We start from the raw sequence: 24,924 nt of genomic DNA on the forward strand, positions 1-24,924 counted from the left end.
ATCTTGTGGCTACTGTACGGCAGCTTGTTTTAAACAGTAGTTTTACTGACAACATGACTCGTTGCATGTGATGTGACTTATATGTATTTGACGATGCTGGTGCTGATTCCGCATTTAACATTTGACGATGCCACTGTGGCTGCAGTACATTAGGAGTTTGTTTTTATGAAACAGGTATGCCTCTTCATATTTAAAGCGCACAAATGTAAATTTTGTCAGTACTACTTTTCAATACGCTCTATGTATTGTTCTTAAGCTGTATACAGTTTGCGAGTGTATTTATAGTTTTCCCCTTTTTGCTGCTGATCTGATGATGGTCATTAAAAACCGACACCGTTAATCTGTTAAACAAAAAAGATTGTGACCATAGACGTAAATTAAAGGGAACTTATTACATATACGGGTCACTGTGTTATTTCGCGACGATGTTGCAGCTTGTGAAATCACACTTAAGTGCCTGGCAGAGGGTTCATCGAACCATTTTCATACTACTTCTCTACCATTCCACTCTGGAATGGCGCGTGGGAAGAAGGAACATTTAAATCTTCCCATTCGAGCACAGATTTCTCTTATTTTCTTATGATGATCATTTCTCCCCAAGTAGGTGGGTGTCAACAAAATATTTTCTCATTCGGAAGGGAAAGTTGGTGATTGAAATTTCGTAAATAGATCTCGCCGCAACGAAATCCACCTTTATTTCCGTGTCTGCCACCCCAACTCGCGTATCATATCAGTGACACTCTCACCTCTATTGCGCGATATCACGAAAAGGGCTGCCCTTCTTTGCACTTTTTCGATGTCCTCCGTCAATCCTACTTGGTATGGATTCCATACCGCGCAGCAATATTCCAGCAGAGGACGGACAAGTGTAATGTAGGCTGTCCATTTAGTGGGTTTATCGCATCTTCTAAGTGTTCTGCCAACAAAGCGCAGTCTTTGTTTCGCCTTCTCCACAATATTATCTATGTGGTCTTTCCAATTTAAGATGCTCCTAATTGTAATTCCTAGTTATTTAGTCGAATTGACAGCCCCTAGATTTGTGCGATTTATCGTATGCCCTAAATTTATCGGATTTCTTTTAGTACCCATGTGGATGACCTCGCACTTTTCTTTGTTTAGTGTCAATTGCCACTTTTCGCACCATACAGAAATTCTCCCTACACCATTTTGTAATTGGAATTGATCGTCTGAAGATTTTACTAGACGGTAAATTACAGCGTGATCTGCAAACAATCGAAGGGGGCTGCTCAGATTATCACCTAGATCATTTATGTAAATCAGGAACAGCAGAGGGCATATGACAATATCTTGCGGACGCCAGGTACCACTTCTGTTCTACTCGATTATTTACCGTCTATCACTACACACTGTGAGCTCTCTGAGAGGAAATCACGAATCCAGTCACACAACTGAGACGATACTCCACATGCACGAAATTTGATTAATAGTCGCTTGTGGGGAACGCTATCAAAATCGTTCTGGAAATCTAGGAATACGGAATCGATCTAAGATCCTTTGTCGACAGCACTCACTACTTCATGGGAATAAAGAGCTAGCTGTGTTGTACAAGAACGATATTTTCTGAATCCGTGTTGGCTATGTATCAGTAAGTCATTTTCTTCAAGGTGATCCATAATGTTCGAGTTCAGTATATGCTCCAAAATCTTACCACAAATTAAGGTCAGTGATATGGGTCTGTAATTCAATGGGTAACTCATATTTCCTTTCTTGAATATTGGTGTGACCTGCGCTACTTTTCAGTCTTTAGGAACAAACCTTTCGTCAAGTGAGCGGTTGTATATGATTTCTAAGAAAGGCGCTATTGTGTCTGCATACTCTGAAAGGAACCTGATTGGTATACCACCTGGACCTAAAGATTTGACTTTCTTAAGTGATTTGAGTTGTTTCGCAACACCTAAGGTATTCTGGTTTCGAATTGTGGAATATTTATTTCATCTTCTTTCATGAGGGAATTACGGAAAACTGTATTTAGTGACTCCGCTTTAGTGGCACTATCATCGGTAACATTTCCATCAGTGTCGCGCAGTGACGGTAACAACAAGATGAATGTGATTCCTTAAGAGGCACTCGTCCACTCAACATTTATTGCGCAGTAATATTGTGTGAATCAGCAAATAAGGCATAATACGCCTTGCGTAATTTATTCCGGTCAAGTCACCTCAGCCGCCCAACGAAATTCACTATTTATAAAACCCTTGTTAGACCAGTTCTCACTTATATTTCGGAAACATGGCCTTTTATCGGAAACCGAAGCAAGGCTGCTCGACGGATTTGAGAGGAAAGTTTTGAGGAGAATAGTTGGCCCTGTGTATGACAGAGAACAATGGAGGGAAAGGTACAATGCAGAATTGCACATTATATTTTCCGATGCTCCTGTAACAAAAATCGTACGATCAGGAGGGATAAGATGGGCAGGTCGTGTGGCAAGAATGGAGGAGTCTGAGGTGATAAAGAAGATTCTCTTTGCTAATCCAGTAGGACAAAGAGGGCGAGGTCTACCTCGGGCAAGATGGCTGGATGGAGTGGAAGAAGACCTATGAAAGCTCGGATGCAGAAACTGGAGGAGGGTAGCATGTGACCGCAACGGATGGCGGAAGCTCGTTGGGAAGGCGAAGGTTCGTCCTGGACTGTAGCGCCACAGAAGAAGAAGAAGAATATTGTGTGAATATACTGGTAAATGTGCGAGGACAAAATCGACTCAATATCATTGCACAATATTTATGACCAGGACGCGTCAGTTAGAATTTTGCCTTGCATGTCGGCGCTTGATTATATCGAACTAGTATATATTGCGATTACAGTCGCTACGTGCTGCAAAAAGATAAAGAGGAGGAAGCAGCGATGAGTGAAAAAGTAGCTTGGAAGGCCTTTCGGACGTGTTAACATGCTAAGAGAACTTTCAGCAGAGCCAGATGTCAATTGGAATTTTTTAAAGGTAAACGAGGAATCTTCCAACTATTTGGTGGGACGCGTTACACCTAACGTACACGGAAATGATACTGTTCATATACTCTTCGAATTCCACTTTCGACAGTGCTGGAACAAATCTACAACGCTGAAAAGAGTATGGTAGCTTATACAGATCATCGTTAAGTAGTACTGTTATGTACCTCTGCAGTAAATAGGTCAGGATTCTGAAATGAACAAATAAGCACTACAGTATAACTTTCCTGCACTTTTGTAGAATGTTTCTTCAGCTAATTACCAAATAAGCATTAAATATGTAATCAAACAACCCTCCTGCCCTGAATGCACTTCAGCAGGTGATATCTTTCGCCTTTCATGATGAATTCATATTCATTTGGCGGTGCTGTATCGGTTGTTTAAACGTCCACAAATCACGAAGTTTCGGCAGAAACTACCGGCTGTTGCACAATATCACCCTGACGCTTAAGTTTACTGTCTGATTTATCAACCGTTTTAGCGAATGACACGCGTGCTGTCGACCCCGCTTTACTTTTTATCAGCCGAAGCAGTATGGTGAAGGCCATTTAAGTTTTTAGTTTTGGACCTCAGTTTCTGCATGTGTTCCTTTTAGCCCTTTTTCCATGTGCCTGTTTATAGCTGTCTCCTATTCTGTCCATTTGGACTAACGTATAGTCGTTTACCGCCTCTCTGTGTTTGTGTTATATAGTTTTGAGTTGGGCGCGTTTTTTCGCCCTAAAGCAAAAGAAAACAAACAAACCCTGACACAATACAATACATTGCGCAATATAGTAAGAGAGCGTCAGTATTTTTAAAACCATACAATCTCCTTCAATATATTCCGAAAAGCATCAATACAGCTCTCACACGCTCATTATTATTGCGCAATACTTACTATTGTGCAATAAATATGGAGTGTGTCAGAGCCCCTTTACGCTTTCCCGTCGTATATCATAAGCCAAAAGTTATTCTGTGAACGGCAGAAGGAGACCTGTTAAGTCTTTAGAGGAACAAGAACAAGAAAGACAAACCACCAACAGTCAGTAGTGCTACATTCCGATCCGCATGAGAAAGCGAGAAACGTGATGAGTTCCCGCTGAACATTGCATGCCATATGAACTCTTTCGAAAACAGTCAACAATAAGATCAACTGACGCAGGATTTTGGATGGCACTTTTCCCAAGATCCTTTTTAATTGAGTCAAGTCTCAGTTCTTGGTAAAACATTCGTATATTGTACATAGTAAGCAAAACACCTCTTTTGTCTAGTGTCACGAACTTTATTTTTACTGTGCGACCTAGGTTTTGCGTTATAAGCCCATTTCATAATAAACAACTGGTGCCAGATACAGGAACCAAGGAAAGATAAACACATCAACTTCTTAATTTATCGTATCTTTACTTCAATTACAAAAGTGATTTCTGTTAGCAGTTTGGACACAGTTACCTACGTATTTTACAAAAGTCATTAGGACAGCATTTACAATAACTATCAATAAACATACACTGGAGTAGACCTACATGCTCAGGAATGGAAATCGCTGTCATTATATCCACTACGTTTTTCATATTAGATGCATTGTGCTGCCACCTACTGCCAGGTACTGCATATCAGCGACCTCAGTAGTCATTAGACATCGTGAGAGAGCAGAATGGGGCGCTCCGTGGAACTCACGGACTTCGAAAGTGGTCAGGTGATTGGGTGTCATTTGTGTCATACGTCTGTACGCGAGATTTCCACACTCCTCAACATCCCTAGGTCCACTGTTTCCGATGTGATAATGAAGTGGGAACGTGAAGGGACACGTACAGCACAAAAGCGTACAGGCCGACCTAGTCTGTTGACTGATAGAGACCGCCGACAGTTGAAGAGGGTCGTAATGTGTAAGTTAAGTCTTTTTTCATGTGTTCGTGTTGTTTTGCGTGGCACTATCACAGCACAGGCCCACACTGGTGTTTTAAGCACCTTCTTGCTTCCCACTATTGAAGAGCAATTCGGGGATGGCGAATGCATCGTTCAATACGATCGAGCACCTGTTCATAATGCACGGCTTGTGGCGGATTGGTTAAACGACAAAGACATCCCTGTTATGGACTGGCCTACACAGAGTCCTGACCTGAATCGTATAGAAAACCTCTGGAATGTTTTGGAACGTCGACTTCGCGCCGGGAGTCACGACCGACATCGATAACTCTCCTCAGTGCAGCATTCCGTGAAGAATGGGCTGCCATTCCCCAAGAAACCTTCCAGCACCTGATTGAACGTATGGCTGCGAGAATGGAAGCTGTCACCAAGGCTGTGTGTGGCCAACACCATACTGAATTCCGGCATTACCAATGGAGGGCGCCACGAACTTGTAAGACATTGTCAGTCATGTGTCCGGATACTTTCGATCACATAGCGTATTTACGAATGAATGCAAAAGGTTATCTCACATGTAGATGTTGTAACATTGTTTAAAGGGCTGAATAATTGAAATGCGTTTGCTTATTCAGTACTAAATGTGAGGAGGCAAACATCTGTTTCTCAATTTCTAATATTCCTAGCTGAGTAAGTATTTACTTCTACATCTACACCGTATTTGTGGTTTTCGTTTACATAATGTTCGGCAAAGCATAAATTTGGCATTCTTTAACCTCACATTCTAATGTATTCGCTGAGTGTAGTCCAATATAGCAGGACTAACACTCTCAGTATATGATTTTAGAAACACCACTTTTCATAATGGCTGATCTTTTGAACTGAAGAAATATCTACCCACTGTTTGTGGGACACAGGAAAACACAGAGAAACCGTATTCGATACTGAACGATGGATCTCAAATCAATTATTCACCAGTTCCCTCTACATAGGACAAGAACCCTTGTTCATTAATTCATAAATAGATAATGACCGACATTACCATTCCTGTGCACATCACTGTACTGCCATATGTGTTTATTCATCGTTATTGTAATCGTTATCCTAAAGAATTTTGTAAAATACGTAGCTAATTGTGTCAAAACTTTCAACAGAAATAACTTTTATAGTATAAGTCAAGATTTTTCCGTTTTTTATCATTCCTTGATTCCAATTTCCGGGATAGTTGTTCACTGGGAGAGGAGCTTAAAGCCTCAGATCTAGGTCATATGGTAATAATAATATTTGTGAAACAAAGCGAGGAATGTGTTTCGTTTACGTAATACAAAAAAACTTTTCTCACAACTACCGGCATCTTGTGTTCAGTTGAAGGTTTATAAAACTATAAGAGGGGAAGGCCACTGATTAAAAGTTTTTTTGATACTGGTAATGATGTTACTTTCGTTTATGAAATAGCTTTATTAAAAGCGGCTGGAGCCTGTCCTTTTATTAAGTGTTAATAATTAACCTATATCTTTAGAGAAACACTGTGTGTTTCTCTTATTTGATCAGGGTTAGCTGGAAACTTGCATCTAACTGCTAACGGTTCCAGACTGCCATACCTGAACGCTTGAATATCAGTAATGTTTCGGCTCAGGTGAAAGTTCTATCAAGTGTGGAACTAATCCTAAAAATCCTCGAATATGCGGAACGTATAATTGACTAAACTGTATGTTTGTGGCCCTAGAGGTGCATATGACTGGGTGTTGAGTAAAGTTCTTCCCTTTGTAAAAGTATGAAGTCGAAAGAATCTCTGTGTTTTCCAGGGATTAATAATTCTTTCAGCAATCTCACGCAATGTTACATTGCTCCGTATATTGGTAAGTTACTGATAGCATTTCAACGTTATCAGTCAAATATACTCTTGAAATAAAGGTCCTCCTTTAAAATAAAGTAGAATACGTTTTCGGATAGCCTACGGTAGACGTACTGCGCATTTTAGTCCCTGGCTAACGTTTAAAAATTGCAGTCGAAATTAACAATAAGTTCATTCGAGTAAGGTGGTCTGGCGCAACAAGTGCCATTACCCAAGTATGGTACTTACACAATGTAAAGACTGCGCTTAACAGAGTTTAACTCAAATCTTTCGTCGACTCCCTGTCTTCAGACCCACTGCCATGCTAATGCCGCCGCCCCACGCGCTGCAGCGACCACGTACTTCTTTCCCTAACCGTTCGAATTTTTATGTGGCGGCGCGTTATCTCAATAAAACATTTTTCAAAAATACTATTACAACGTTTATCCCCCACTCGTAGCTTAATCCTGTCGCCCACAAACATTTTTCCATATCTTCCTAGCCTTAGTACTTCGTAGGATGGAATAAAGAAGGTGTACGGACGGACGATATATGCGGACCGTCGCAACATGCTCTCACCATGTCACTTTTAGACTAAGAAACAAGTAAAGACTGCTTCCAGGGATCTCTTTATCAATGCACCTGATGGTAACTGAGTTTGCTGTTTGGATATTATACATGTCTGCCACGACTATCTAATCACTCAGCCGAAAAAATTCGTTCATGAGGAATTCAATCGTTACCGTGTCCTGTTTTTGATGTTGCGGAGCAACACTTGTACAATAATTTTTAAATGACCACCCCAACATTTGACTGTATTATTGTTTATCTAATTACGACCCAGTTTCTGGGCCTTTTATGCCTTTTTAAAGTGATTGAGTTTATGCTATTAACGTATACTGCAGGACATCAAGTTCAAGATTAGCCGTATATTAATAAAAATATTTCTTGTGGAGCGAATATTCTTAATTTATGGACAATTTTGAACTTGATCTCCTGCAATATATGTTAATCATGCGTATAAACTCAATAACTTGAAAATGGCGTAAAAGGTCGAAACCTGGACCGTAATTAAACAACAAACAGTCAAATGGAGGTGTGTTCATCTTAAAAAAGCCCTGTTTTATCTGTGTCTCTGAAATGATGATGATGTCCTCCTCGCCGTGTCCGGCGATAGCGACTCCGTCAGTCTTCTCTGTCCTTGTTGTGGTAGGCTCGGATGTGGCTCGCGAACCCGAATTTCGCTTTGAATATCCTGTTGCATGAAGCACAGTGAAGTTGACCAGCAGAGTTGTAAGTATACGTGTAGACAGGCTTGAGCTGAGATTTTCGGAGCTCTCTTTTAGCATCCAGGTTCATTAGACGCTTTTGCTCGAATTGTTCGATGCCCTTATGTACAGTTGATAGCCACTCCGATCGGCACAATGCTAGCTCCTCCCAACGGTTACTTGGAATGCCACAGGCTGCAAGGTGGCGTTTAATGGTGTCTTTATATCGCAGGTGTTGACCACCTTTCCTCCTCTTCCCGCACGAGAGCTGCGAGTAGAACACCGCTTTAGGTAGCCTACTGTCATCCATGCGTACTATGTGACCACTCCATCTCAGTTGATGTTTCATTATTAATGCTTCAATACCAGCCAGTTTCACGCGGCGCAAAATCTCCGTGTTTGGGACACGGTCTTCCCATTTGATGCGCAGAATTGATCTCAGACATCGAAGATGAAATTTATCTAGCTTCTTAATGTCAGCTTTGTAACAGCACCAGGTTTCCGAGGCATAGAGTAAGGTGGATAATACTACTGCTTTGTAGACTGCAATTTTTGTTTGTAGTTTGAGATCATGTGATTTCCATACTCGGTCATTAAGCTTACCGAAGGCTGAGGCTGCGCTGGCTATACGCGCTGCGATTTCCGTTGTCAGGCTGTTGTCACTTCTAATTTGGCTTCCCTGGTATTTGAAATTTGACACATTTTGCAAGGGTTTGTTATTTATCTCAATACTGGAGTTATCTGCATTAAGACCTCTAAGTGGCTGTTTGAGAACTTGCGTCTTAGTGATGCTAATGGCTAAGCCAAATCTTCTGCAGGAGGAATTTAGCAGATTTATGTAAGTCTGAAGAGTTTCGCAAGAATTAGCGCGTAGAGAATCTCTAATATGGATAGTTTGGTTACGCGACTTTTTGTTCTGAGGCGAGAGATGTTGAAGACACTTTTGTCTGTCCTTGCGTCGAGACTAATTTGATTACTACAGGCTTTGGTCGCGTCTCTCATAACAACTGCGAAGTAAAGTGAGAAGAGTGTGGGAGCCAGAACACAGCCTTGTTTTACACCACATGTCACGGGAAACTGTTCCGAGAGCTTGTCCTCATGGCGGATTTTTGCCATCATGTTTTCATGAAACTGCCGAATCAAACTGACAATTTTGTCAGGGCACCCAGTTTTCTTTAATATGATCCAGAGAGCTTCCCGTGGGACACGATCAAAAGCTTTTTCCAGGTCTACAAAGCACATGAACAAAGGCCGATGTTGCTCTAAGCTTTTCTCTTGCATTTGTTTGACAACAAATATGGCATCCACTGTGCCTCTGTTTGGGCGAAAGCCACACTGGGTCTCTGGTAGCAGTTTTTCTGCAAAGTGTGTTAACCGGGTGTTAATTATGTGGGCAAGGACTTTTCCTGCTGCTGAGAGAAGAGAAATGCCCCTGTGGGAGCTGCAGTCTGATATGTCACTCTTGCCTTTATAGATCTTGGAAATACAAGCATCTTTCCAGTCTTGTGGAATCATTTCATACTCCCAAATCCTTAAGATCAGAGCAAACAATGGTTTCTTGATGTTTGGCCTCCCATATTTATATAGCTCTGATGGCAAGTTATCTAATCCTGCTGTTTTGTCATTTTTCAGCTTAGCCAGTGCTGAAATGAATTCATCGTAGGAAGGGGCATCCGCAAGTTGTTCCTCAACTGGCAGGTCTTCAAGTGCTTCTATGTATGGAATATCGGTTGTCTGATGGTCGGGATTAAGAACGTCATTAAAATGTTCCGCCCACCGAGACAGGATGTCACTCTGTTGCGTCAGCCGACAGCTTTTATCTTTGTTATAGACTGGTGCTATCTTCCCAACTCTTGGACCAAAGATAGTTTTCAGGGATTCAAAGAATCTGCCCGTTTGGTGTGTGTCGGCATATAACTGTATTTCATTTGCTTTATTTGCCCACCAACTGTCTTTCAGAGCACGTACCTTCACTTTCTGAAATATAAATTATTCGACCAGAAAATCTCCCTAATTAGCGATATATCAATTAGTATTTTTTCTGTCGAAAACAGTTTATGAATCTGTTGCATATTTTCGGTTGGTAAGTTTCGTTGTTGGTTTGCCTCACACCATTGGACGCCTATTCAACGTATACAAAAAACGTTTGTGAATAATGCTAAAGTTCAGTGCTTCATTTTCGGAGCAACTCTTCCGCTTTTGGAGACCTTTCAGTGTAACGCAAGAAAATCACATCCTGATGGTACAACACAGCCACAGATAGCGATTGGAAAGAGTAAATAAAGTACTGACATCACTTAGGGTGAGAGTCAGGACAATTCTGTGTAGGGGGCGAAACAAGTTCAAGAACCCTTATGGATCGAGCGGTGGTTATTAAATAAATTATTCACTTTAAGGAAACCTGCGGATTTATTTATCTAGCTGTACGTAGCAAGGAAAGAAAAAGATGGATACTCCAACAGTTACAAATTGGGCAAATGTGAGGCAACGTTAGTGCAGACGGCTGCTGTGTGGAGAAATTGCGAATTTATGACCTGTGTTAACTACAGAACTGAGGCTTGCATGAACAGTGATATCCACAGCACCTTCCTGTACGTGGACACAAAGTGCCTCATCTTGTGACTTTACATCCACGACAGAATGCCTGTTGAAGGTGACGTGACTCTAGATTAGCAGCATATCTTGCCTCGAGGCTTCTAGACAGCCTAGTTATCTGACCAATAGATCTGAATTCTCATCATTTATATCATCAAAATTTCAATAAAATTTAATAATCAATGACAAAACGAAATAACAGAAAGGTACCCAACTTCCCAGGGTTACAACAAGGAAGACAATGGTGACCTATTATCACTGTAAAATAGCAAGAAACGTATTATAGAATAACAAAATGCCGTTAAACAGTTTGCTAAAAACATTCTCCATTACGTTGCATACGTAGTGGAAAATACTAATTACGGTCTCGAAACATTTTTATAGTACCCAAAGGAATTTGTTGGAAGATCTTCTGGATACTGGCTTTTCGATTTTCTTATAACTAAGAAAAGAAGCTAACTAGAACTCCCAACGGGAAAGCGATTTGCAAACCACAGATCAAAAAATGGTTCAAATGGCTCTGAGCACTATGGGAGTTAACATCTGAGGTCTTCAGGCCCTAGAAGTTAGAACTACTTAAACCTAAATAACCTAAAGACATCACACACATCATGCCCGAGGCAGGATTCGAACCTGCGACCGCAGCGTTCGCACGGTTCCAGACTGAAGCGCCTAGAACCGCTCGGGCACACTCGCCGGCGCAAACTACAGATCAAGCCCCGCCCTGTTAGCATACTGCGGGCGAGCGCCAACGTATTGAAACTACTCCGCAACGTCATTCCCTGTGTCAAACATTTTTCGCAATAAACCCTCTTGCAGCATACTGTGGTATACAACACCGGGTACGAATCGATTATAACAAAAAAGGAACACACTCCAGTCACGTAATTGATTTAAACAATTTACAGTTTTATTAATAAAGCTAGCTAGCTTTGCAATAATTAAAAATACTCATGTTCGTTTAGCATGGCATCGAACATAATATTACGTACGGGAATTTCGTATCAAGATACGTTAAGAACCGGCTTCTTACTCTTACTTTGCTTTCATTTTACAACAGAGAGAGATGAATGAGCATTTCATAAGGCTACGGGTTGACACTTATTGAACTATATGAAATAAAATCGTCATATATTCTGAACGGTTTGCGTTAGGACCTTCAAACTGCATGGTTGGCCGCTGGTAATGACGGGAATTACTATGCGCATACGGTTTGGTTTAGCGACGAAGTCCACTTTCATTTGGATAACTTTGTCAATAAGCGAATTTGGATCATTTAGGGGACTGAGGATCCGCATTTCGTGATCGAGAAGTCTCTTCGCCCTGAACGGGTGACTGTGTGGTGTGCAGTGTGCAGCAACGGAATAACCGGTGCGATATTCCTTGGTGACACGGTGACTACTGAACGGTACGTGAAGGTTTTGGAAGATGATTTCATGCCCATTATCCAAAGTGACCCTGAGTTCAACAATACGTGGTTCATGAAAAAAAAAAGTTCAAATGTGTGTGAAATCTTATGGGACTTAACTGCTAAGGTCATCAGTCCCTAAGCTTACACACTACTTAACCTAAATTATCCTAGGGACAAACACACACACAACCATGCCTGGGGGAGGACTCGCACCTCCGCCGGGACCAGCCGCACAGGATTCATGAAAGACGGAACTCGACTCCATCGAAGCAGGAGAGTGTTTGATGTCCTGGAGGAGCACTTTGGGGATCGCATTCCGGCTCTGGGGTACCCAGAGGACATTGGCATGAGCCTCGATTAGCTGCCATATACTCCGGATGTAAACACGTGCGACTCCCTTTTGTGGGGCTATATTAAAGACAAGGTGTACAGCAACAACCTCAAAACCATTGCTGAGCCGAAAACAGCCATTCAGGAGGTCATCGGCAGCATCGATGTTCCGACAACTCAGCGGGTCATGCAGAATTTCGCTATTCCTCTGCGTGACATCATCGCCATGCTTATGGAAAATGTTATAACCTAAATCGGAAAACCTGTAGTGACGATTACATTTTTAATAAAGTGAGTGCAAACCGTAGTTTGTAACTAATGTACGGTTCTTTCATATAGCTCAATAAGTGTCACCCTGCATATTTATTCAACGATACTGCCGTCAGATGCGAAAGAACCTCTCTTTTAGCAGGTGACGGCAAGATGTATGCATACGATATTGACATACTTTATACTATTTTCACGATGTTCTGTATGCATGCAACTAGTATCTGCAGATTATGACGAAACGGTTTGTGGGTCGTTGTCACATCTGAAGACGACAGTTATTCTGCCGAAACCTGTATTGTGAGTGTTTACAATAATTAGTGGAGACTTGAAGTAATAAATTATTCTTTGAACATTAATTATAATGTTACACACTTCCATTTGACGACGCGTCAGTCCAGATTGAATTTTCACTCTGTATTGGAGTGTGCGCTAATTTGAAACTTCTTGCTAGATTAAGACTGTGCGTCCTTTCCATATTCGAGTCGCAGTCAGACACAAGTCAGTCCATAACAAATTACGGGTCTAGAAATTACAGGTATAACTTTTAAGCACACTAAAATTCTAGCTCTCTGTTAATACCAACTTGCCTTACAAACTAAATCTGCAGTTCGTAAATTAGTCTTGTGGTAAACCATATTCTTAAAAGTGTGAGAAATACATTGATAGCCTTACTAAGGAAACTAACGAATCATCGCAGCATTAACGATCGGTGATTTAAAAAGAAAAAAAGCAACCGTAAAACTGTGGAGAACCTGTATTATAATAGATAGGTGTCTGAGGAACTGGGCTGCAGTTCCACGTTAGACGAGTGACTCTTCGGCGTCTGTTAGCGGCCTAGAGAAGACGGAAACAGCGCGTTGGAGCGGCGCCATACGGACACAGCTCCATTCACGTCGCGTCGACTGGTCGTAAAACAGCCTGCCGCTGCACACTTTATATTCCCTACTACATTTCTCGCGTAATCAAATTACGTCATCACATACGTCCCTTCCTCAGTCTTACCGGGATTCCATGCACTGCACGGTAGCAACATTATGAAGCACACTCCGCTGCAGAGTGAAAATCTCATTCTGGAAACATTACGAAGATATACCTTTGGTGTTGCACATAATGTACACTACTGGCCATAAAAAATTGCTACACCAAAAAGAAATGCAGATGATAAACAGGTATTCATTGGACAATTATATTATACTAGAACTGACATGTGATTACATTTTCATGCAATTTGGGTGCATAGATCCTGAGAAATCACTACCCAGAACAACCACCTCAGGCCGTAATAACGGCCTTGATACGCCTGGGCATTGAGTCAAACAGAGCTTGGTTGGCGTGTCAGGTACAGCTGCCGCTGCAGCTTCAACACGATACCACGGTTCATCAAGAGTAGTGACTGGTGTATTGTGACGAGCCAGTTGCTCGGCCACCATGTCCTGACGTTTTCAGTTGATGAGAAATCGGGAGAATGTGCTGGCCAGGGCAGCAGTCGAACATTTTCTGTATCCAGAGAGGCCCGTACAGTACCTGCAACATGCGGTCGTGAATTATCCTGCTGAAATGTAGGCTTTCGCAGGGATCGAATGAAGAGTAGAGCCACGAGTCGTAGCACATCTAAAATGTAACGTCCACTGTACAAAGTGCCGTCAATGCGAACAAGAGCTGGCCGAGACGTGTAACTAATGACACCCCATACCATCACGCCGGGTGTTACGCCAGTACGACGATGACGAATACACGCTTCCAATGTGCGTTCACCGCGGTGTCGCCAAACACGGATGCGACCATCATGATGCTGTAAACAGAACCTGGATTCATCCGAAAAAATGACATTTTGCCATTCGTGCAACCAGATTCGTCGTTGAGTACACCATCTCAGGCGCTCCTGTCTGTGATGCAGCTTCAAGGGTAAACGCAGCCATAGTCTCCGAGCTGATAGTCCATGCTGCTGCAAACGTCGTCGAACTGTTCGTGCAGATGGTTGTTGTCTTGCAAACGTCCCCATCTGTTGACTCAGGGATCGAGACGTGACTGCACGTTCCGTTACAGCGATGCGGATAAGATGGCTGTCATCTCGACTGCTAGTGATACGAGGCCGTTGGGATCCAGCACGGCGTTCCGTATTACCCTCCTGAACCCACCGATTCCATATTCTGCTAACAGAATAACGCGAGCAGCAATGTGGCGATACGATAAACCGCACTGACGATAGGCTTCAATCCGACCTTTATCAAAGTCGGAAACGTGATGGTACGCATTTCTCCTCCTTACACGAGGCATCACAACAACGTTTGACCAGGCAACGTCGGTCAACTGCTGTTTGTGTATGAGAAATCGGTTGGAAACTTTCCTCATGTCAGCACGTTGTAGGTGTCGCCACCGGCGCCAACCTTGTGTGAATGCCCTGAAAAACTAATCATTTGCATATCACAGCATCTTCTTCCTGTCGGTTAAATTTCGCGTCTGTAGCACGTAATCTTGGTGGTGTAACAATTTTAACGACCAGTAGTGTAATGGCCTTTATGGGTATTATGGATAAGATATCAAGGTTGTTAGCTTATGGTGGACAGCACCTCGCTGCTCAAATTCTTTAAAGAAACTTCTACTAATCAATTCACTTACGTGATAGTTTATGGCTATAGGAAACAAACACTCACAATAAGAAAAGTTGTTTAACTATCGAAAGAAGATAAAGAATTTTTTGCTGTATTTTATACTGTGAATTTGCAATACAAAATAAAAAATGTTTCCTTTAGCGTTTAAAAATGGGAACTTATCCCTCCTAAGGTACGAATTAATAAACGTGCATACCCTGTGAAACACAGGAGGTGGACAAAAATGTAAAAACAGCGCGAGAAATTAATGCTTGAAAATTAATGCAGTTGCTAGCCCATCTTGCTTGCTGCAGTGCAGCACTAACGGCAATTGTACAACGTCCTCAATACGTTGCAAGTCTCAGTCATGTTAGAACAGTGCTCAGTGTAGTGGTGAGTGGATTATGTCGTAGTTAAGTCACTTGGAAAAATTGATGGTGCTTGTATGGTGCGTGATTCTGTAAACAAAGTAGCCGAAGTGTTTGGTGTTTCAGGAGGCACCGCATCGAAAACGAGGAAAAACAAGGGACACTGACTCTCAGTGGGGACTAAAGTGTGTGTTGAGTGACCGTGAAGAACGTTCGCTCAAGAGGATTGTGATGAAAGTAATAGGACATCTGCAAAAGTCTCAGCAAACCTAGTGCTGCATTCGTGAACGCTGTCAGCACCAAAACAACACGAAGAAAGCTCCATAATCAGGGAACAGCAGGGTTAGCTGGAATTCCAAAACCTGCTTTTCAGTGAATCAAATGCTAGTATTAGGAAAATATGGTGCCGAAGCCATAGAGCCTAGACTATGGAGCCATGGAAGGAAGTGATTTGGTCAGATGAGTCTTGCTTTACATTATTTACGCCCCAAACGTGAAACATGATAGTGTTCGGCTTCGATTTCGGTAGCCATAACGTGGTACTCCAACGGCTCCATGACTACAATTTCACGTTACTGCCATGTGTTGTATGATCATTTTGACTAATCAGGTCCATCCTGTGCTACAGTCTTTTTCCCAAGGATGATTTTGTGTTCTAAGACGCTGTTCACACAGCGGCAGTGCCCTGGTTTGTGAGCACCAGGATGAATTGTCGCATCTTCCCTGGCCACCGAAGTCACCATATTTCGATATTATTGACCGTTCGTGGTCTACGTTTCGACGAGCGTGATTGCTATTTCTCTCCATCATCGTTTAGTTTCTAACGCCACCGTTTCTCCTATACCTTATTAGGCAGGATGATGTGTATCATTTTTGGTATTTTCATATTTTTGACCATGTCCTGTACGTTACAAATTATCAGTATACGAGAGTTAAGAAATAGACCTACTTGTACTACGACATCTTCATGCAAACGCTATTAACTCTGAATATCTTCAAGTCTGGAAGAGAGGTTTATGAAGGGAATTCAGAGCCCGGTAACAGGATTCTGCCGCAGACTGTGTGATCAGAGAAGTCAAACCAATGGCCTACTCGAAGAGAATAGAGATCTCTCAGAAAAAAGTTAAAACTATGTTATCAGTTGTGGAAAAAGGTATCAGGCAGATTACCTGTGTTCAGCCTTTTATACGTCTGTTGTGTGAGAATGAAACTGTTTGTGATCCATCAGAGTTATACAAAATATGCATTGATCAGTAGTCGCGAAGTTAAATAAAATTTTTATTGGTACAGGTAAATATTCAAAATTCTTGGAATCTATGCCCCCCGCCCTCTCGTTCCGAGATAATTACATCACATGCAACTACAGCAAACAAGCGAAGATGGCACAGAATCAATTGTTACCTGATGAAAGAGAAAAGTCTCTCATAAGTATGAAGAAATTTCAAGCGGGATTATGATCCGTGCACAGTACCTTAGTTTTGTACCCAGTCTCCTGTGTAGTGTGAATGTGTGTTGTCATTTTCTTGATGTGTTGAAATACTAGTTAGCGAAACCAGTTTTCAACAGGATGAAAGAGTTACTGTAGACAATTACAGCCCAAACTCTTTGTTACCAGTGTTTTCAAAAGTTTTTGAGAAAGCACTGTATAGGAGAGTAATAACACATCTCAGGATACATAATTTTCTGTCAGGCTCACAGTTTGGCTTCAGCAAACGAGTATCCACAGAAAAAACAACCTCTTCTTTTGTGTGTGCGGCACTTTCAGCGCTAACGATAGATTAAGAGAGTACGTACACTCCTGGAAATGGAAAAAAGAACACATTGACACCGGTGTGTCAGACCCACCATACTTGCTCCGGACACTGCGAGAGGGCTGTACAAGCAATGATCACACGCACGGCACAGCGGACACACCAGGAACCGCGGTGTTGGCCGTCGAATGGCGCTAGCTGCGCAGCATTTGTGCACCGCCGCCGTCAGTGTCAGCCAGTTTGCCGTGGCATACGGAGCTCCACCGCAGTCTTTAACACTGGTAGCATGCCGCGACAGCGTGGACGTGAACCGTATGTGCAGTTGACGGACTTTGAGCGAGGGCGTATAGTGGGCATGCGGGAGGCCGGGTGGACGTACCGCCGAATTGCTCAACACGTGGGGCGTGAGGTCTCCACAGTACATCGATGTTGTCGCCAGTGGTCGGCGGAAGGTGCACGTGCCCGTCGACCTGGGACCGGACCGCAGCGACGCACGGATGCACGCCAAGACCGTAGGATCCTACGCAGTGCCGTAGGGGACCGAACCGCTACTTCCCAGCAAATTAGGGACACTGTTGCTCCTGGGGTATCGGCGAGGACCATTCGCAACCGTCTCCATGAAGCTGGGCTACGGTCCCGCACACCGTTAGGCCGTCTTCCGCTCACGCCCCAACATCGTGCAGCCCGCCTCCAGTGGTGTCGCGACAGGCGTGAATGGAGGGACGAATGGAGACGTCTCGTCTTCAGCGATGAGAGTCGCTTCTGCCTTGGTGCCAATGATGGTCGTATGCGTGTTTGGCGCCGTGCAGGTGAGCGCCACAATCAGGACTGCATACGACCGAGGCACACAGGGCCAACACCCGGCATCATGGTGTGGGGAGCGATCTCCTACACTGGCCGTACACCACTGGTGATCGTCGAGGGAACACTGAATAGTGCACGGTCCATCCAAACCGTCATCGAACCCATCGTCCTACCATTCCTAGACCGGCAAGGGAACTTGCTGTTCCAACAGGACAATGCACGTCCGCATGTATCCCGTGCCACCCAACGTGCTCTAGAAGGTGTAAGTCAACTACCCTGGCCAGCCAGATCTCCGGATCTGTCCCCCATTGAGCATGTTTGGGACTGGATGAAGCGTCGTCTCACGCGGTCTGCACGTCCAGCACGAACGCTGGTCCAACTGAGGCGCCAGGTGGAAATGGCATGGCAAGCCGTTCCACAGGACTACATCCAGCATCTCTACGATCGTCTCCATGGGAGAATAGCAGCCTGCATTGCTGCGAAAGGTGGATATACACTGTACTAGTGCCGACATTGTGCATGCTCTGTTGCCTGTGTCTATGTGCCTGTGGTTCTGTCAGTGTGATCATGTGATGTATCTGACCCCAGGAATGTGTCAATCAAGTTTCCCCTTCCTGGGACAATGAATTCACGGTGTTCTTATTTCAATTTCCAGGAGTGTATTTTCTTTGACTTAACAAGAGCAGTTGATTGTCTGGACTGTGCAGTACTTTTTCACTATGGGATTAGGCAAAAATACATGAACGGCTTACTGCATATCTAGAAAGTAGGAAGCAGTGTTGTACTTCAGTATTAACAAACAGGAAAGAGGTGTGAATCTGAGTGTAGTCATTTAAAGTGAATGGCGCCACAGGATTCAGAACTAAATCCGCTGCAATTCTTGATCCCAACGACCTGCCATTAAACGAGATACATGCGTCAATTTTTTTCTCTTTGCAGATGACGCAACTTTTATTGTGAAAGACTTTGAACGTGGTATAAATGACGCAGGTAACGGGGTAGTCAGTAAGATCAGCACTGAACTTCAAGGAACAGATTACTGCAAAATAGTAACAAGACGCGGTGCATACACTTTCGGATGCGAAACTCACGTAAAACTAAAATTTCACTGTCGTAACGTGATCAGATAGTCGGTGAAGTTTGGAATCATCAGGTTCAAGATCTTGTGCAGGAACTGAGTGGTGCTGTCTTCACTGTAAGAATGTTTTCCACAGGCTCTTACACTGAAACACGAAGGTTTGTCTACTTTGCCCACTTTCACTCTACTATCTCGCATGGTGTTATATTTGGGAGCAACTGTGTGCACTCTCCAAGAATATTCTCAGTCAGCAATAGACGGTCAGATCGAGCAGCGGTGTCTGTTAGCGAGCTCCGTGTAGGCTGTCGTTCAAGTGTCTCTAAATTCTGTCCCTGCCATCCCTCTATATATTTTCCATCATGGGATTTGTTGGTGATAATATTGACTCATTCAAAAGAAACTGCAACATTCATTCACTGAAGACTAGACGGCAAAACAATACGCGCTTGGATAACATTTCAGTAAGCATTGTACCGAAAGGTGTGCACTATTGGGCGGGTTTCATTTTCAATACGCTTCCAGAAGAACGAAAAAAAATTGAATGATAAACGCGAGGTATTCAAATTCAAATTGAGTGGTATCCTCAAGAGGCGCTCCTATTCTGTAAATGGCTTTTGCATCCGCACAGAAGAAGATGGTCAAATGGGCGGTGAGTCTTAACTATATATATATGAAGGTGGTATATGTTCTTTCTGACATGTCCGAGTAATGAATATAATGGGCAGGGGCACTATGAATATAGTGCGGGACAATAATTTGGGAAAAGTGGTCGCACTGGAGGCGTGTCAGATATAAGTACCTGCAGTCGCACTATCCTCTGTGTCCTCGGTGGCTCAGATGGCTAGAGCGTCTGCCATGTGAGCAGGAAATCCCGGGTTCGATTCCTCGTCAAGGCACACGTTTGCAACTGTCCCCGTTGACTAACGCCTGTATGCAGCTAGAGGTGTTCATTTCATTGTAATTACAATATTTGGTTGCAGAGTTTGGTAGAGGAAGGGCGGGATTTAACGGCCACATAGGTTTCGACATATTTTTAGTGAACCTGTAATTGAACTAGAAATATCAAATCACACTGTGTACAGTCAGACTATCATACCTAATAGATTTTTTTTTTTTTTGCATTCTCGTTGGAAAAAGTAATGAACCTAAATAATCAAATCAACATTTGCAGCTCACTGTAGAACAATTTTACGATAGCCAACGTACATTTTACGTAACTACTACGAAGATAACATAAGAAAAATTAGGGTTCATAAGTACAGACAATCATTTTTCCCTCTCTATTTCCGAGTGGAGGAAGGGGCTTACGGACTATGTGTGGAGATGTAGATGTTGAATAAATAATCCGAAAAATACTGAAGCAGCCATTGTGCCACGGTTTTTGGCATAGTGGCTAAATAGCACAAAAGAGCTAAATAAATTGACGAAACTAGCTTTACTTTTGAAAAAGAAACAAGACTTTGTCTGCAGTATAAATTACATGTTGAGAGCAAAACATTAATTATATACTACAATTATTTTTTTCCTAGAAAAATTCGACATTACTATAGAGAAATAATAAAATGATTTAAAAGCTTTTAGACGCAGTTTTTGCACAAATAGACATTTTCCTCTTCACCAATAACCGCTCACTCCTGATGGGCCCACATTGCACATTCTGGACGCTTTACCTCAACCCCAATATTGGAAACCTTTTCAAGGTACCACAAACCCTCCACTTTCCAGACATTTTGGTCTCTTTGGTCAAATTATGAGGAAGGTTATTCTAGAGCAGTTTAAACCCTGCGCATTGCAGATTTTTATCTGTCAGGCCGAAACATGTTGTCTCCAACAATAGGAAATAATCGAAACTTACTCTTGTAACTTTGTTTCGTCGCCAAACATACATGTTGGCAACAAGCACTGAGATGTGAGATGTCCCTTTTGTCAGTGTACACAGGGTTGATAATCCCAACGAAACATCATTCACCCATACGTAACGCACAAATATTGAAACGACTACAATTTTTTTTCGAAGGTACATTTATTCAATGACACAGAACTACTCAACTTCAACAGATCGTTGTACATCATTACTAGCCCGTGACAGTCCAGCTTTGAGCCTGACTCAATTTGGTACACAATTCAGTGTATCCGACGTAGACAATCTTTAACAGCAGCAGATTTTCTTCGGACTGGTCAGGTTGAGCCGCGTTGATCGGAACACTTTCCAAGAAATCCTGCAGGAACACTCTCGTAGAAACTCTTCCGTTTAAACCATAATGTCACAGTTTCGCACTATTTGTTTCTCGTAATGAGTGAAACATAGTTCCGCCCTGTTAGTGACCTCTGCAGACGTTCGCTAAAATTTACAAACTTTCTGGTTTCGCCTGACCGTGTATGCTGACCCGTTCACCGTCTGCTGCAGGAGGGAAGTCTACCTGGCAGGAGTTACGACTCTGGGGTCACATCAATTTCCTTTTCTTGTTTGAGTTAAGAATGGACTGGCAACCTCCAAATACCTTCGTGTTTTGTTGCAGGTCGATTTTTCGTAAACAACATCTCTTCTTCAACTTATATCAGCATTCGATATGTATTTGCACCAGTTCCAAATGCCATGCTATGCTCCACTGCCTGTGTTGTTCTCTACGTGACATTTGGGCAGCGCGGCTGGCATGATCCTTTGCACTTATATTTGTACACCATAGATGTTTGCAAAATTTAAATAATTTTTTCGGTATTTGATACGGATTGTTGTTAAATACACTGCGTAAATATTACGTTTATTATTAATCACAAATATTATCATCATTTATTATGACTCTCAATCTCAGAGTAGCACATACACCCGATGTGCTCCACTACGTCTTGGATATATTCAAATCTCTGTCTCCTCTACAGTTTTTACCTTCTTCAGCTCCGTCTAGTACATAGAGGTCACTCCCTGATGTCGTTAACATACGCCCTATCATCCTGTCCCCTTTCTTTGCCAGTGTTTTCGATATGTTCCTTTTTCGTCGATTCTGCGAGGAACTCATTCTTTATCTTATCCGCCCATCCAATTTTCAACATTCTTCTATAGCGTCACTACTCAAACGCTTCGATCCTCTTCTTTTCCGGTTTTTCCACAGTCCATGATTCACTACCATACAATACTGTGCTCCAAACATATATTCTCAGAAATTTCGTCCTCAAATTGTAATACCATCAGATTTCAGTTGGCCAGGAACGCCCTCTTTGCTTCTGGTTGTCTGCTGTATGTGTCCTCGTTGTTTCGTCCGAAATGAGTAATTTTGCTTCCAAGGTAGCAGAATTCCTTAACTTCATCACCTTCGTGGTCAGCAATCCTGATATTAAATTTCTCGGTATTCTCATTTCGGCTACATCTCATTAAGTTTATCATTTCCCGGTTTACTCCCAATCCATATTTTGTACTCATTACACCGTTCATTCCATTCAACAGATCGTGTAATTCTTCTTCACTTTCACCGCAGATAATAATGTCATTAGCGAATCTTGGCATTGCTGTCTTTCCACCCTGAATTTTAATCCAGTCTTGAATCATTTTTTATTTTTTTTTTATTTCCGTTATTGATTCTTCGATGCACAGATAGAAAAGAAAAGAGTGAAAGACTACATCCTTGTTTCGCATCCTTTTTCATAGGAGCATTTCGTTCTTGGTCTTCCAGTCTTTTTGTTCCATCTTGGTTCTTGTACACATTGTACAGTATATTACCCGTCTTTCCCTATAGCTTACTCCCATTGTCGTGAGAATTCCGAACATCTTGCGCCAATTTATAGTATCGAACGCTTTTCTAGGTCTACGAATCCTATGAGTGTTTCTTGGTTTTTCTTCATTCCTGCTTCCCTTATCAATCCAGACGTCAGGACTACCTCTTTATTGTCTTTACTTTCCTGAAGCCAAATTATTCTTCGTCTAACGGACCCCCACTTTTCTTTACCATTCTTCTGTATTTTACCTTTGTCAGTAGCTTAGATGCATGTGCAGTTAAGCTGATTGTGCATTAGTTTTGCACTTACCTGCCATTATTATCTTCAGCATTATATGGATTATATTTTTTTCGGAAGTTTGATGGTGACGTGACCAGGTTCATAGAGTCTACACACCAACTTAAACAGTAGTATGCTTGTCACTTCTCCCAGTGATGTTAGAAATTTAGATATAATGTTATCTATACCTTCTACCTGATTTGATCTGAAGTCTTCCAGAGTTGTAAGTTATGACTCATACTGAATCACCTCTGTCACCTATATCAACTCTAATTTCCTCTCTTCTCACGTCAAGTTGTCCTTCCTCATAGAGGCCTTCAGTGTACTCTTCCCATTGTCCGCTGTCTCTTTTGCGTTTAATAGTGGAATTCTCACCGCAATTTTGCTGTTACCACCCTTGCTTCTAATTTACCGAAAGTTGTTTTGACTTTTCTGTACGCTGAGTCAGTTCTCCCGAAGGTCTTTTTTTTCGATTTCTTCCCATCTTTCCTCCAGCCATTTCGGCCTGGCTGCCCTGCACTAGCTATTTATTTCATTTCTAAGGGATTTATATTGCTGTTTTCCTGTATGTCCCTGGGCACTTTTGTAACTACTTCCTTCGTCGATCATTGGAAGTATTTTATCCGTTGCCCGAGGTTTCTTCGAAATTACGTTCGTTGTATCTACGTTTGTCTGTCCTGCATCTGTTACTGCCCTTTATGGAGATGGCCTACTCTGGTGTTCCTAATTACAGTATCCGTATACTTAGCGATCTTAAAACACATTTCGTCACTGTACAGTACTTCACGGTCCCACTTCCTTCCATCTCCGTTTCTTCGGTCGATTCTCTTGAACTTCAGTCTACTTCCATTATAGTTAAATTGTGATATGATGTATATTTGCGCCGGATATACCTTTCAATTAAATATCTGTTTTCGGACTCTCTGCCTAGCCATGATTTAATTCATCTGGAAACTATCCGTGTTTCCCTGTCTTTTCCAAGTATATCTCCTCCTCTTGTGATTCTTGAACGAAGTATTCGCTATTACTAGCTGAAATTTTTTGCAGAACTCAATTAGTCTTTTCCTCTCTCATTCTTGCTGATAATCCCATATTCCCCGGGAACACTTTCTTCTGTTCCTTCAGCTGTACTCGTGTTCGAATCTTCCACGGCTATTAGATCTTCATCGCCTCTTACACACTGAGTTACACGTTCAGTATCCTCATATACCTTCTCTATCTTTTCATCTGCTCATTGTGACGTTGGCATTTATACCAGAACCGTCGCTGCTGTCTTTCGTTTGCTGTCGAATCTGATGATAAGAAGTTCCCATAAATGACACCAAAAATGGTAGAAGAAAGAATTTGTTCAGGGCGACTATACTGGACATTGGCTGGCAGTTTTGTCTGCCTAGACACCGGTCCACAAGAGTTGTTGTTAGTTGGCGATGAAGTTTTTCGATCATTAACTACTCTCAAAAGCTAACTAATGTAAATTTGTAATACTTACATAATGTAAAGTCCGCCGCTGTAACTGAGTGGTCAACACGGCTGATGGCGATGAAGATCCAGGTTCGATTCCCGGTACTGACAGGGAAGTTTGCTTGGGGGGGGGGGGAGATTAGTAAGGGGTTCACTTAGCCTCGTGAGGCCAACTGAAGAACTACTCGACCGGTTACTAGCGGTTCCAAGATCAAGAAACCCGACAACGACCGGGTGAGAGCTGTGGTAGCCAAATGCCCCACCATACCGCGTCCAGTTACGCCAGTGGCAGGGATGATGCGGTGACAGGTCGGACCCGTTCGCCCCGTCAAGGGCCATAACACGGAACCTAATCTTTTTTACATAA

General features: G+C 42.5%; 1 protein-coding gene across 1 annotated transcript in view; it reads left to right on the forward strand.

Annotated features, from left to right (window-relative positions):
* Window positions 1–24,924, forward strand: part of LOC126101234 (protein lethal(3)malignant blood neoplasm 1) — a 151,964-nt gene that overhangs the window by 122,353 nt on the left and 4,687 nt on the right. The gene's annotated exons all lie outside the window — the stretch shown is intronic.

Source organism: Schistocerca cancellata, chromosome 9 (genome assembly GCF_023864275.1).
Source record: "Schistocerca cancellata isolate TAMUIC-IGC-003103 chromosome 9, iqSchCanc2.1, whole genome shotgun sequence".
Taxonomy (NCBI): domain Eukaryota; kingdom Metazoa; phylum Arthropoda; class Insecta; order Orthoptera; family Acrididae; genus Schistocerca; species Schistocerca cancellata.